Genomic DNA, 15,076 nt, shown 5'->3' with positions numbered 1-15,076 from the left:
CACATTTGAATCTTTTATTCTCTCAGGTAAAAAAATCCTTTTATAGTTCATAATTACAAACACTCAGAATTTGTGGGCCATTCTTGGTCACAGGTTACATAATTAGAAAACTGTAGAAGGCACCGTACAAGGATAGATGAAAACAAAACCCAGGTACACCAAGCACAGGGAGATGAGCAAAAGATCTAAGAATTCCTTAAATATTTGCATAGTCACACAGTGAATTGTTGTAAAGACCTTTTACAGTCTAGCTGCTCAAAATACTCAATTTGCAACTGTAAAAGTGTGAGGACAGAGGGCTTAGTAAATGTTCTTGAATAGTCCTCTCTGTAGATTTGACTGTCACTAAATTTTTCCTGTGTGCAGATTTTGGTCCAGTAGTTGCCATATTTTATTTATAATTTAAGTCATATGCTGCTTTCATAATTTTTTGTCTAGTCATTTTAAACACCTTTGTACAGTATTCAGACAACAAGAGCAAATCTTGTTTATTATTATTACATTTGCAATTTCCCTTGGGTTTAAGCAAAGTCTATATAATGCAAAGTCTATGAAACACTTCAAATTCACTTTGAAATTTTATTTCAAAGCTACTCAAAAGTTAAGGCATTAGAGTTGTCTATTAACTTAAGAGTGAGAATGAAGCTTATTTCTTAGCATTTCTGAAAAGTAAAAATAAATCTGTATGACACACAAATGCCACACTTGAAAAATAACCATACTAGTAATACGCTTTGAAAAGAGTCAGTCATTTATAAGGATGTTTTACAAGTGGAGTCTCTCTTCAAGAACAGAGAATCAAATACCTTCCATTACTGAAATAATTTTAAATTATGCATTCTATAGGGGCAAATATTCAAAAGATAGAGTCTAAATTAAGACTGAAAGGCTCAGGTTCTCAGAACTGTCCTTGGTGTCTCTTTTTGCGCAATTACATTCAAAATCTCTGAAGATGTCTCACATGAGTGCTCAGTAACTGAACTGCAGAAAGTACATGGGAGAAAATTAGGTCCATTAAGATCTCTTCATAGAGTCCTAGAATTGTTTAGGTTGGAAAAGATCCCTAAGATCATCAAGACCAACCTTTAACTCAACACTGCCATGACCACCACCACTAAACCATGTCCCCAAGTGCCACACTACATGACTTTTAAATACCTCCAGGGATGGACTCCACCACTTCCCTGGACAGCCTGTTCCAATACTTGACAACTCTTTACATGATGAAATTTTCCCTAATATCCAGTCTAAACCTCCCTTGGTACAATGTCAGGCCATTTCTTCTCATCCTGTCTCTTGTTACCTGAGAGAAGAAACCAAACAAACCTGGCTATAACCTCCTTTCAGGTAGTTGCAGAAAGTAGTAAGTTCCCCCCTGAACCTCCTTTTCCCCAGGCTAAACACCACCAGCTCCCTCAGCTGCTCCTCATAAAACTTGTACTCCAGACCCTTTCCCAGCTCCATCACCCTTCTCTGGACCTGCTCCAGCACCTCAATGTCCTTCTCGTAGTGAGAAGCCCAAAATTGAACACAGCACTCAAGGTGTGGCCTCACCAGGGCCAAGTACAGGGGGACAATCACTGCCCTGGTTCTGCTGGCCACATTGTTGCTGATACAGGTCAGGGTGCCATTGGTGTTCTTGGCCACCTGGGCACACTGCTGGCCCATGTTCAGCTGCTGTCAACCAGCACCCCAACATTCTTTTCCTCTGGGCAGCTTCCCAGCTACTCTTCTCCAATCTATAGCATTGCATGGGGTTGATGTGACTCCTCAATGTCTTTTAACTATTTATTTACTTATGACCTAAGTAAGGATAATGATTTCAGTGCCTGATTTTAAGCTCCTGGCTGTTTTAAATTCCTGGCCTCATCTTTTTGTAGTGAGATTACATTTCCATTAATCTGTGGTATTTTTTTCACATAAAAATTTAAAATAATCACTTTACATCACTTCATACCTCCTTAGCCCTTCTGAAAATTATGTCAACCCAGCCTAAATCACTACAGGTTTCCTATTTCATGGGATCCACAGAAATCACTGAAGGTTTCCTATTTCATAGGATATACAGCTATGATCTTTGCTTTAGAGTATTTGAGTAGTCACAGGGGTAATCCTGCCAGGTTATGGAGAACAGACATGAGCTGCCACGAAGGCTAATAAGCATGGTACTTTTTTATTCATGGTACCTTTTTATTCACATGATTCTTCTTAAGAAAACTGAGAAGAAAAGCTGGTGCAAGCAACAAGACAGCATGCAATCAATATACACCATGAGATGAAGAACATATCAAAGTTCAGTACTAAATTCTGTCTGTAACTGGCCTTTCTAGCAATTCCTTTCAAGAGTAGTTCTTAGATAAGCTATTCCTGAGTAGAAGGTAAAATGATACATTTTTTGTATCTTTTGAACAGCATTTAAGCACAGAGATCAGAGTCTTTACTCCTTTTCCTATCACACAGAGCAGTCTGACTCCTCCCTTTCACTTTAGGTGGGTAGCATGGGCGTACAGCAAGCAGCTATTGTGTGTTTGGGGACCCAGGGCTGACTGTGGCTGCTTTGACCCTCGATACTTCAGCCATCTTTGTCAGGCTGAAAATGCAAATCCTACTTCTGTCCACTGGCCAAAAATACTAGGCAGTAACCTCAAACTTCCTGAGGCAAGATTCACACAAGTGGCTCCAGTTAAAACTGCTCAATTGTACAGAACTGCATGAGCTTAACCCCTCTTAATCCAACAGGGAATATAAACTGCTCAACTCAAGGTCAGTTACATCCAGATCATTACAAAACATTAATTCACACTAAGCTGGAGAGGAACTATTCCTGACATTAAACTCCTTGAATATATCCACAAATGCAGGCACCCCTGTTAGTCCTAATGCTGATATTTAGAATATATGTAACTGCTAAAAATTAAAGTCCATTAGGCTGCATTTACAAAGATAGACTGTTACATCTCCACTGAGAACCAGACTAGGTATCTAGTGACACAAAAGAAGGAAAAAGGTAAAATTCCTATCTCATGAGAGATACTTGTCCTAATCCACCAAACTAGTCACCAGTTTAGACTGACAGGCAAAGATTTCTCTCACATTGCAGAATGCTGTCTCATGCTCTTCGGAGGACATCTGTTCCCAGTCACTACAGGCTAGCTGGTTCCCTTCAGTTCCAGCATTTCAACAGTACTAACTGCTGCTGCGTGGCAATTACTGCCGAGTCAGCAGAAATTCATCCAACCTCTTTTTGCTGACAACATAAACTATGAGATTGCAACGTCATGTGAGCTGTTTTTACGTCTCGTCTTCTGAGGTTTGTTTTTTTCCCTCTAATTGCTTATAATTATTGAAAGGTTCTTACACTTTCCTGCTTCTTTACCTTTTCAGGAAGGTGCAATCAACTCAATTCAATCATCTTTGATCTCATCTCCAGTTCTGCTCTCAGTATGGAGCCATCTCAGCTTCAAATTCCACTGCAGCCTTGCCTTTCATCTTAGTCATGCTTTGGTGTGGCTGTTTGATGACAGAAACAAGAAATATTCATGTACGGAGTCCTCAAGCTCTGAATCATTGAGCATTTGATGCAGATTTCTAGCATTTTGCCCTTAATAATATTAATACCTAGTGACCTTGCACTGGGTATTACGACATTTGGTCTTGTTCCTACCCTTCCATGAAAAGCTCATTCAGGTGTTCTTGTCTAACAATCTGATCCTCTTTGACTTTTTTAAGAAATTTGTCATCCTTAAACTAAGAGATTTCTCAAAGAACTATATGTGTAAAACAGAGACTAAAAGAATATGGAATTCTAGAGCTAAACCCTGTATCTTTGTATCAGCTATGGCCCCTGTGCCACAAATTCTTTGTCAAAACTACCTTCAGCATCAAGGCCTCTGCATTGTAGGACACACATCTTCTGAAATGCATGGAGTTAATATATCGTCCTTCCCCTCCAGATGGGAACACTCTCAGCTGTGCAAGTCTGGAGCTACAGCAGAGCCAGATGAACAGTTGACTTACTGTGTCCTGTCAATGATGTATCTCATCCATACAATCTCTTTTGCGCAAAAAGCTCAATAGAAATGTTCAAAACACGAGATCTTCCTTCAATTAAGCTTTTCAATATTAAGCAAAATTTCAGAGATTTTTTTGAATTTTCTTTGTTTGTATTTGTGTGGTCATTATTCTCAGTGTTTGCTAAGTGGCAACATACCTTCAGAAGACAAATACTCTACCATATTTTGGTTCTCTGGAATACTTCTTTTTTATTCTTGTTTAGCCTCATTGCCAGTTTTAGTACAGCCAACATTCTTTAACAGACGATGAATCAAAGAGAACCACAACTTCATATTTTAAATATCTGAAAGTCTGTAGAAGTCCTTGGGAAAAACAAAAACTCTGCTTAAACTTAAATTGTGTACTCAAAAACTGGCAGCACCTTTGGGAATTAAAAATCTCCACAGTACAAATGAAACTAATGTGATCACAAAATAACAGGCTGTCTTAACCTATATCTGTAAATAAAATACAATCTGTGCCACAAACTTGGTTAAGAGGGTTAGGGGACCAAGAGTCAGAGGAGACTAACATGAGCAACAGGAAAAGACTTGCTTTTGTTGGGTTTTTGTTCTGTTCGTTTTGAACAGGCCTTTTATAGAGCACTTTCTGACAGGAAACCTTGATCCAGAAGCCTTCCAAGCACAAACCTCATCCAGAATTCAGCAGAAATTTGTTGGATGCAGAACTCATGGGACTGCATGTGGTACCCAGTGTACAGTGCCAAGCGCTCATGTATGCACATAAACAGCAGCATCTACTTCTCTAGCAGTAATTTAGAGATTTGTAGGCAGAGTTGCAGCACCACATTATATAGGCACACTGAAAATCACTAAAAAATCTAAGACCAGAACACTCTTTCCCCTGAATTGAAGCTTTGGGCTGAGGTTCTAACCTTCATTTCAGTTTGCACAATATGTAAAAGCTACAGATAAAGACAAACGGAATTCTTCTTCTTTCTTCTCTCATCATCATAACACTCTTGATCACAACATTATTAGATATTTTTCAGGCTGCTAATTCAATGCCCACTGGCAATTCTGCTCTTTTCAAGCAGATTTTTAATGTTATCCCCTCTGAAATTCAGGTCTGGTAAATATAACAAATTTGATTATAAAACTTACATTCTCTAGTTATTAAATTAGCTTCTTTTCAGAAAGCATGCTGAATCAAAAGAAGAAAAAGCGGCAAATTATACCTGACAGCTTTAATGCACTTATAACTATATGAATAAAAGATGTTGTGATTCATCATAGATAATAAGTCTTGCAAAAACTTTGGGTGAGCTGAGAAAATAATACTAACAGCCTTGCAAAACTACTTATAATTTAAATAATTTGGGTGGCAGGGAAAATGTGGCAGATTCTGAAGACTACAAAGTGGTCCAAATTGCATTAAATTTTCTCTTGCAGAATTTCTCCTTTTGTGTAAAAACACAGCAGTAATTTCTAGTTTCATTAACTGCCAGTGTAGTATCAAGTATGGAGAAACCAGGCAAGATACCTTTTGTGAGTAAACATCTCACCATTCCTCTGATTTGCTAGAAAACAGTATAAACTCTCACTTTGTATTCACAAGCCTAACACCTAATATTATTACCTCTATGACAATAGGGTTGTGTTTTGTACAGTATTAGTATTGTAACTCCAGGATGCACAGGACAAGGCAGGACAGATGATTTTATGGTCTAAACCCATTTCTGTAGGACATGTAAGGTGGATTTAAGAAAGTGGATCAGTAGTGACATAAGACAGGCACAGACATCCTTGGATTTAAAATCAAATGTGGATGCCAAAAGTTCAGTAATGCAGAAATTTTATTTTTTTAATTTGCAGTAATCAACCAGAAACCACCCAAAAAAGCAATAATGGTAGAAAATATGCTACAAATAGCATTTACCTTCAGAGATTATTTCCAGCTCTGTCACTGCCTTGTTTTAAGATCTTAGACAAGTCATTTCAGGCTAATGCAGTCCATGGTACAAAAAACAAGGTAATCAACCTCTAGTGACCCTCCACAGATGCCATACTACCTAGTTCCTGATGAGGTACCCTAACCTTTCAGAGCAGCAGAGTCTCCTGTGGCTCTCCCTGGAGGGATTCTGGTACCTCCCCAACTACCAGTGGCAGTTGAGTTTATGGTGATCAGCAAGTAAACCTAGTTGCTGAATACACACAATATTACTTACAATAAAATAGAGGTTATAAAAAAAGAGATTAAGGTGGAGAGTAGACTAAGAGGAGAAGAAGACAACAGGCAGAGATTCCATCGGTGTTAAGTCATTTAGACCCTACTTAATCTGTAACAACAACTGCTAGCCTACCATTTATTCAATATAATAATGCAATACTTATTCCTCAAGCTTGCCTTCCACTTCGTCAATCCAGGCCTGGTAATAGCAGTGGGCTGTTTTGGGTGCTGAGATGTTATCAGGTGTAACAGATCGCTGTCATGGGTAGATTTGGGGTAAGATCACGCCATGGATAGTCCCTGGTTTCCAGCACATTACCTACAGACTCTGCTGGTCCTCAGTTCTTCACTGGTGCCAGCTTCCTGGAGCTTCTCAAGGCTTCTGACTGACCTCAGATCCTCTGAGTCAAAATGGCAGTTTATCTTGCTGCTGTGGAGAACAATAGTCATCAGTCACCCTCTCCCTTCTCACAGAGCCCCACCCAGCTAATCTTAGGGGCAACTTAGCACGGTAAGGCAAGCACTTTTAAGTGCCTTCAACTACCACAGGCAAGTAGGTAGGTATCCTCCAGAATACTGGATCATTTAACTTTGTGAGCTCTCTCCAAGCTCTCTCTGCAGCAGACAATGGAGTAATGTCTGAACTGACAGAAGATATACATATTTTTCATCCAAGTCAAGACATAAAAAAAGATGTAAATTCCAGTGCTTCCAAATACAGATGTTCATAGGCCTAGTAACAAGTTAGTACACAGGGAGGGAGGATATCACAACTTTTCCCATGCAACAGCAATAAGACATTCTTCCCTCAGCTGCATCTTGAAGTAACACATCCCTGCTTTCATCTGTCATCAGGGTGGCAACCCATAATCAAAGTGTGTCTGACTATCTCTTTTGTTGCCAACTCTGACAGCATATGTGCCCAGCAAGTTTGATATCCAGATCTGCAAGAGTTCCTTTTCAAGAATCTCTGCAGCAACCATAAGCAGAAAAGAAAAGCAGTTTACAGATATTTACAGCTGAATAAAAATTATCTCAGTTCCCCTTAAAGCCAGAAAGAGTGATATGGATATTTCTTTGGTTGAGACTCAACTGAGCCACTTTAAACACCCATCTCGGAATGAGACAAATCATGACGCAGAGATGCACACTTCCCCCCATTAGTGAGAGCATAAGGTGATAAATTCAGGTGCAGAACCTGTATGTACACATTTATTTTTAGTGGGATGAATCTTAGCCATGTCTTACATACTCCCGCCTATCAGCGAAAACCTCCTTCGCACATGGTTTAATCTCACCAGTCTCCTTTCCTCAGAAATTAGGTTACAGCTGTTTTGCTGTGGATCCTACTAATACTGTAGGGGTACATCTTTTGTGCTACATAAACGAGAGCTCAGAGACCAGAACCCCCATCATGCAGGTGTTCTAGCTGTGCTCTGAGCTGCTCCAACTTAATCTCTCCGTTACAAACCAGATACAGAGAATCTACACCTAAGCTGCGGGAACATGAGACCCATAAGCACTGTAAATGTCACGTGAACAGGAGACTTCCTAACCCTTGTGAACATGAGACAGTCTGTCTATCTCAGCCTTTTGCTCTTTGTATAGCTTATGCCTCCTTGGACACATGCAATTCAAATATTGCAGAGTACCAACTCCCTCAAGTTCCTTCAAGATACTTCCCTTCTTTAGAAAAGGGTTCTGTAATGGACTAGAAATCCTCTCTGGGTGTACTCAGCCAACAGCTCCTGCCTGAATGGTGCCAAGTGGGGACCATTCCCCAAAGAGCAGCTTTGTCCATAGTTCCTTCAGAGATTTTATTAATGCCACTATTACTAAGCCTTTGTGAGTGGATCCAACAGTCTCGTTTGATGTAGCTACTGACTGAGGAATTCCTCACTAGCAAATATACCAAGATTGCCCACAATATTTACACAGATAGCAAAGCTGTTTTTCAGCTCTGCAACTGCCAAATGCAGAAACCTATGGAAAGAGATTCTGCTGACTACAATGAACTTTGTATTAGGACTTTTAAATCTTTTAGGAGAGGATGACAGAATCTTTTATAGTGAAGGTATGTGTCTACCACACACTCGTTCTATTAGCTTAGATTGGACCCTATACTAAGTTTAGTTACTAAACAACTAAACATACATATTTGAAAAATAATCATGCCTTCCCCTGCTTACACAAAAGTAGGTGCAACCAAAGCTCATAAATAGTATTGTGAGCAAAAGGAGAAAACACTACTTGAAATAATGGAATACATTACAGAAAACAGTAATTTAGAGTTTTATAATTCCTTTCTTTTTCACAGAAATGATTATATATAATTCACCATCTTCAGCAGTATTAAATATGTTATAATTAAGGTAACTTGCATTAATAAATCACAGTAGTACTGCAACGTGTTATTAATAGTAGCTTTAGAGAGTGGTCTGGGAAAAGAAACAAGAAGGTATATGATACATTTTCTACTTCAGCATTTCCAGAAAACATATATTTTAAAAATATTTTACAGGTTAAAATACTGATAATTCTATAATTGTTTCTTAAGTAATACTGTGAAGTAATGTCTTTCCCATCTTTATAGTATTTTTTGAACTTCATAACAATAATTATTTAAAATTATATCAGTCTCAGTCACATTGCATTTAAAAATATAAAGTCAGAGTCCCTAATAAATCCTTCTAGTTTTTCAAGTAACACAGATAAAATTAACTTTGCTAATCTTAACATGTTTTATTGTACTCTTGTGTACAATTTCTATCCCTCTCTCTTTTTTAAGTACAGAATCTATACAGTGGAAAGTCTTAAGCAACCTTAACTATAGTTGTTGCTGCCAGCTCTTCCTATAAAACTCAGGGTGAAATACTGGTATAATTAAAATTGATTGCAATGCTCACACTGATTTCAGATAATGAAAGAAAAGAGAAGAAACGCACCCTGAGATACAGTAAAGTCCCTGCAATAAAATTTTATATTTACATATGATTTCAGGAAAACCTATGATTAATATATTATAGGCAAAATACATATATAAATATGTACACATAGGTATGTGTATAAAAAGATGGGTAAAAAGGTAAAATTATAGGATTTCTCTTAGATATAGGTCTACCTTTTTAATCAGCACTAGCAACACCACAGAAGAATGTTTGGAAGGGAAGAAAAATGAAGTATAACTTATTCAGTTGGAAAAAGGAGGAAAATCTAACAGTTAAAATACATAACGTAATTCCATTACTGAAAGCATTTTCAGGGAACTTCTGTTATTGTTGCAAAATTGCCATGGGATGTTATCTTTAAAAGATAAAATAGAAGTTGAACAACAGTTCTTATCTAATGGCAAGAAAGTCCCCACTCTTCAAAGATTTATGTATACAGCTAACTTTATGCAGTCAAAGTAGTCTTGCTTCAGACCACAAAACTTTCCAAAATGCTTAAAATTAGGCATAATATATGTAACTTGTCACAAAATTGAGACCTACAGTCTTACGTGGAAAGTCATAGCAAATATATTTTTCAAATTAAAAAAAATGCATACTCTTTCACAAGACAGTATCAGTTTTGACCTGCATTTTTTATTTTATTTTTTGACCTGCATTTATTCATAAAAGCAGTGTTTTAAAAGTCTGCGTAACATTTCTTTGATGAATCAAATATTTATCACAAAAAGGTCGCTGACAACTTAGAAACTGTATTTTAAAATCTGTATTTTCCATTCTCACTTTTTTTTTTAAAGTAAGAATTTTGCTTTTAACTTTTTTTCTCTGATTTTTAAACGACTGAAAAAAAGTAATTCTGAAGTTTTAGGGAACTTTTTACAAATGCCAGCAAGGTGTTTTTTCAGCTAACTATATACAAAGAGTGTGGGAAGACAGTATGTTAGAAAGGTCAATATAAATGAATGCTATGAGAGGTATTTGGGGACACATATCTTAGATAAATTTTAATTCTTTTCCTTTTAAATGGACTCTATCATGATAAGCTTTCAAGTAACTCCAGCAAGTTGAAAATATTTGAAGATAAGCTGTATTTATAGTGTACTCCTAAATGCAAAGATGGCTGTGAACTCTTATTTATGACTGAACAGTGTTATCTAGCCACAAAATGTTCACATTTATTTTCAGTTTTACTAGTGGATGAATGTTGACTGTCTGATAATTAGTTCCATTTCCATCATCTCGAAAGCATACAAAACAACAGGACTTTCTGTAAACTAACAGCACATTGTCATCTTAAAACTTATTCATCAGAGAAAGGTATTTCAGCTTCCTTGAAACTGATCTCTCCTCTATTTGTTGTTTGTTTGGGGTTTTTTTCTTGTGGAGAGGGATAGGTAAAAATTATGCAAATACTCAAGGTAAGGCTGAAAAGGGCTCTGAGCAACCTGACCTAGCTGAATATGTTCCTGCTCATTGGAGGGAGGGTGGGGATTAGATGACCTTTAAAGGTTCTAAATATTCTACCAATAATAGTCTTTCCAGAATACAAAAGAGTTTGGGAAGTCCCTGAAGCCAACTCTCAGCCTTCATCATGAAGACCTTGGTACAGGACTTTAGAGACTCTGGGTAGAGATCAAGGTATCAGCTGGCCAACTTTAATGACTGTTCAGTTCTAACCAATTACCCTGTACTTTTCTAAGTGTGCCTATTTTGTGTTATCACTTTTAGGAAAACTTGTCTTCCTTGTGCTTATATCCTTACCTGTTTCAGAGCGTTTGCCTTGTAATCACAGTCAGACAGATTGCTCTCGTGTCCGTTAAAGTAAAATATAAGTGATATTCTTAAGAGGACCAATGTAATTTTGAAGGGGATAAAGAAGGCCTGGCTTTGTGAGACATTTTGTCTCAGTCTTCTATCTGAGTTTGGGCAAAATATAATCCACAGGCCAGTTCTTGACGTGCAAAACCAAGCAGTGATATTTTCCGTCTTTCAATTAGCTTGTCTGTTCAGCTCCTCCAGGAAAGTATCAAAATACTGTTAGCACAGTGCCTAGCCTACTCAAATCTTACATTTTGTTGGAGCTTACTGTCAGATGTACTTATGGTAAATAAGTCAGACCACCCCCACGCTCTTTCTCAGGAAATAGGGACATGTATACAAAAGATGGCTTGCCAGCCCCTCCTTCAATTTACCAATGGCTGATCATCGCCTTCCTCGGTCCAGCTTATGCAGCACTTGAAATCCTGAAAGATGGACGAGCATGATGGGTGGCCCTCAGACTAGGTGACTGAATCCAGCTCTCAACTCTTACTCTGTAAGAAAGGGTTTAGATAGAATGTAACAGGAGTTAATTTAAGCTGTTACAAGAGTAAATGAATGCTGGCACTAAGCCTAATGCTCTTGAGAGGATTGGAGCTCTAGCAGAGAGTGAATCCCTCCTGGAACTTGGTGTAACACTATTAAAAGACACTGACATGTGGAAGTGGACCTTCAGGCATGAGGAGATGTATGTCTACTTCGCACTTTTAATTTTTTGCTTTTGACTTTGTAACAAAACTTAAATTAAATTTCAGCCAAACATGATTTCCTAAGAATCACAGGATTCACAAGGGTTTGTTTCATGGTAGTATGTTTTCGTCTTTTGATGTAGCTTCACATTATATTCATTATGCCTAACAAGAAAAGACTGCATTTAAATATTGTTACATAACTATTCAGCAGAACATTGACTCTTAAGGAAAAATTACATTTTAAACATTTCAGAAAATATTTCTCTAGTACAAACTCTGAAGTCAACATGTAGAAAGCACTTTTTAAAAAAAGCAGGTATGTCTTGCTAAATGTAATGATTTCTGCCTACAAGAGCCAATGAAGAGCAAACTGAGCAGGATGGGAAAGGGAGCTAACATTTTAGTGCTGCAGGGCATAGTAGCTGATTAAATTTGTCACCACATAGCTCAGTTTGTCTGATGAAACTCATATTTACCAGACTGTCAGTGTTATTTCTATAGACCACAGTAAGCTTTGCTTTCTGTCATCAACTACCCTGCAGTGATAATGCAAGGAGTGAAACAGGACTTTCTCTTCCTAGCCAAGAGTTTTCTAGCTATTTAGGCATATGTTCTAGCACTCACAACTGTACCAGCCTGGTTACAGCAACACAACTGTGAGCAACATTAGTGCAGCCATAGCTCTGTACTCCTGGACACTGCACCCACAGGGTGACTTCACTGCAGGGAGAGAAGGGGTGGCTGAGGACACTTAACTTCCACATCAGCATTGCGTGCTTGCAGTCATATGAGGATAACTCTCCATTCACACTGCAGTTGTTCCAGCCATGAATGTCATCTGAGGAAAGACAAATTACCTACTTATTTATTCTTACTTAAAGAAAAACTGAAAATGCCTGGCAGAGTAATGAACTAAACCTGTTTACCTGTGTTGTGACAGTGTGTTCGACATCAAGTGATCTGGCATTCAGAAATCAAATCACTCTGACATCCTTTACAATGTTTCTAGGATTTTGCCAGCATTCATAAAGTGCTTGGTTATTGGTTGACACAGAAAATAAAGTACTTTTAATATGTTTGTACAAATATTCTGTGTCAAACTATAAAATTGGGATGGAAAATATTTTGTCTGTCTAGAGGGAATTAAAAACAGGCAATAGGAATTTGCTGCAAGTTTTGCATCTCTGCAGAAGCAAGATTTTGCTGTATGTGTTTGTGTATAATGACAGAGGGATTTTGCGCCTATGTTTTGCAGTATCTGGGGTTTAAAAAAACTTTTCCCATATGAGTTAACTAGGTTTCAGGGAAAAGGAAAAAGATTTTGCAATGTACATTAGTATGTGAAGATGGAAACCATTTGCCCTACATGTTGCACTTTTGGGTGATTTTGCAATGAGCAGTCATTTGTGTTCCCCAAAGAAGGTGCTTTTGAAGGATTTGTATCCTACTAAGGACTCAGGTCCTGTGATTCCCGAAGATGTCTCAAACACTTCACAGAATGACACTCAGCAGACAACACATGCTAATGGAAGACTGGATAAATTCTCAGATGCCATTAGTTAAATGACTGAAATTACCACCTATGAAACTGAATTCATGACTCCAAAATTACTTTAGTGGCACTGATGGATTATCACCTTTCATCAGTGGATAACGGGCAAAAAAGGATTTCCATGTTTCAGAGCCTGTACCACAGCATTTGTAATGCTGACAACACAGTACTGCCTGTCATATCAGAAAGAGGCGAAAGATACAGTTTGCTAAAACAGATTGAGTACTTTCCGAAGGCCTTCTTCCAAATAGCGAAGTAATAGGAAATTGCATGCAGCCATTCTCTCACCAGTCTTTTTCCACATTCACATGGAGTCACTAGGTGAACTGGTCTGAAAACATAAATACTTGTACTGCCAACATACAAATGTTGTTTAGCTTCCTCTCTGCTTTATTTCATATGACCTTAGCATTAATTCCAGGATGGCCCAATTTCTGAACGAGATCAACCAACTAATGTTTGAGTGTGACCAACTGACTCAATCTAAACAAGACCTAGAGAGCTTTGCTAAAACTATAGCAGTGGGAGAAAAAAGCACTCTGAAGCATGCACAGTGAATAGCTCTCTTTTGACACAAGTGATTACTGCCCATCAAATTGTTCTGTAATGCTTTTCAGTGAACACCTCTGCCATGACAGTTTCTGTAAACAGCATCATCTGTTATCTGTATTTCATGAGAAACTCTACTCTGCCCTTGAAAAGGATATTCTAAACTTGTTCATGCTTTTGGTTTTTCTCGTCTGGATCATACACTGCGCAACACACCCATAGGTGACATCTCCAACACCTAGAAAACCCAAACTGCAGAGCACACAGCGCGAGGTCAGCCTTGCTTGTGGAAGCTCACCTAACATGCCTCTCTCAGTGCACCGGGCTTCCCGCAGGGTTTCGAACCCCAGTCACGAACCGTTGCTCTTCATGTACTTAGCAGCGGCTTAAAGCTCTGGGACAAGAGTCACATCAGGGAATAAAGTGAGCTCAGCAAGAGACACAGGGTGTAGTTCACCCTGGGGCCGGAGGGCCCCTGCAAGCGCCGTCACTTTTCACTCCCCACTGCACAGGGAGGCCTGCGGTGCTCCCTCCCCGGCACACACAAACGCCTGGCCCTGCCCTGACCGTCTTCCCCCCTCCACCAGCAACCCGCCAGGCCCTCTCCCCTTCCCAGGGGAAGGCCAGGGGCAGCCACAGCCCGCAGGGAAGGGCCCTGGGCAGGCAGCCCCCCTCCGTTCGAGGTGTTTCCAGGGAAAGGCCGGGAGCGGGGCCCTGCGGCCTCCCCTCACCCCCGGGGACTCGGGGCTGAGGGGAGGGCGCGACTCCAGGGCAGGACGGCGGCCTTATGGCGCCGGTCACTGCTGCGCACCTCCGCCTGCGTTACAGGATCACGGAATCCTTTAGGCTGGAAAAGACCTCTGGGATCATCGAGTCCATCCTGCGACCGGACACTACCTTGTCAACTAGACCTCGGCATTGAGTGCCGCGTCCAGTCTTTCCTCAACCACCTCCAGGGATGGTGACCACCACCTTCCTGGGCAGCCCAATCCAATGTCTAATCACCCTTATTGCGAAGAAATCCCTGCTCTTGTCCAACCTAAAGGTCCCCTGGCTTAGCTTAAGATATGTACTCTCGTCCTGTCGCCAGCTGCCTGGGGGAAGAGGCTGAACCCCAGCTGGCTATAACCTCCTTCCAGGTTACCTCTCTGCCAGCTCCGTCCCCTCCGGCGGTGCGGGCGGCGTCGCTCCCGCCGGCGGAGCGGGGACAGGCCGACCCCGGTGGGACCGACCCGGGGACGGAGCCGCCCCCCGGCCTCGGGCCCGGCACGGCG

At 39.8% G+C, this 15,076-nt stretch overlaps 1 protein-coding gene and 1 long non-coding RNA gene across 3 annotated transcripts in view; one reads left to right on the top strand and one right to left on the bottom strand.

Moving 5' to 3' along the window:
* LOC135409591 (uncharacterized) lies at positions 1-15,070 on the bottom strand. Of its 2 annotated transcripts, XR_010428275.1 has the most exons (5): positions 14,947-15,070; positions 14,101-14,196; positions 12,326-12,539; positions 11,384-11,503; positions 1-6,673 (listed from the first exon to the last, which is right to left on the bottom strand). It is a non-coding gene; the product is annotated as an uncharacterized LOC135409591 (long non-coding RNA). The 2 variants fall into 2 exon arrangements; XR_010428274.1 differs by lacking the exon at positions 14,947-15,070 and having other exon boundaries at positions 1-11,503; positions 14,101-14,177.
* Positions 14,139-15,076, top strand: part of MICU2 (mitochondrial calcium uptake 2) — a 146,140-nt gene continuing 145,202 nt past the window's right edge. The window contains exon 1 of the mRNA XM_064645334.1: positions 14,139-14,225. The gene's annotated coding sequence lies outside the window, so the exon portion shown is untranslated. The remainder of the gene's footprint in view (positions 14,226-15,076) is intronic.

The sequence above is a fragment of the Pseudopipra pipra genome, chromosome 2, assembly GCF_036250125.1.
Source record: "Pseudopipra pipra isolate bDixPip1 chromosome 2, bDixPip1.hap1, whole genome shotgun sequence".
Taxonomy (NCBI): Eukaryota; Metazoa; Chordata; class Aves; order Passeriformes; family Pipridae; genus Pseudopipra; species Pseudopipra pipra.
This window is presented reverse-complemented; position numbering and strand designations above follow the sequence as displayed.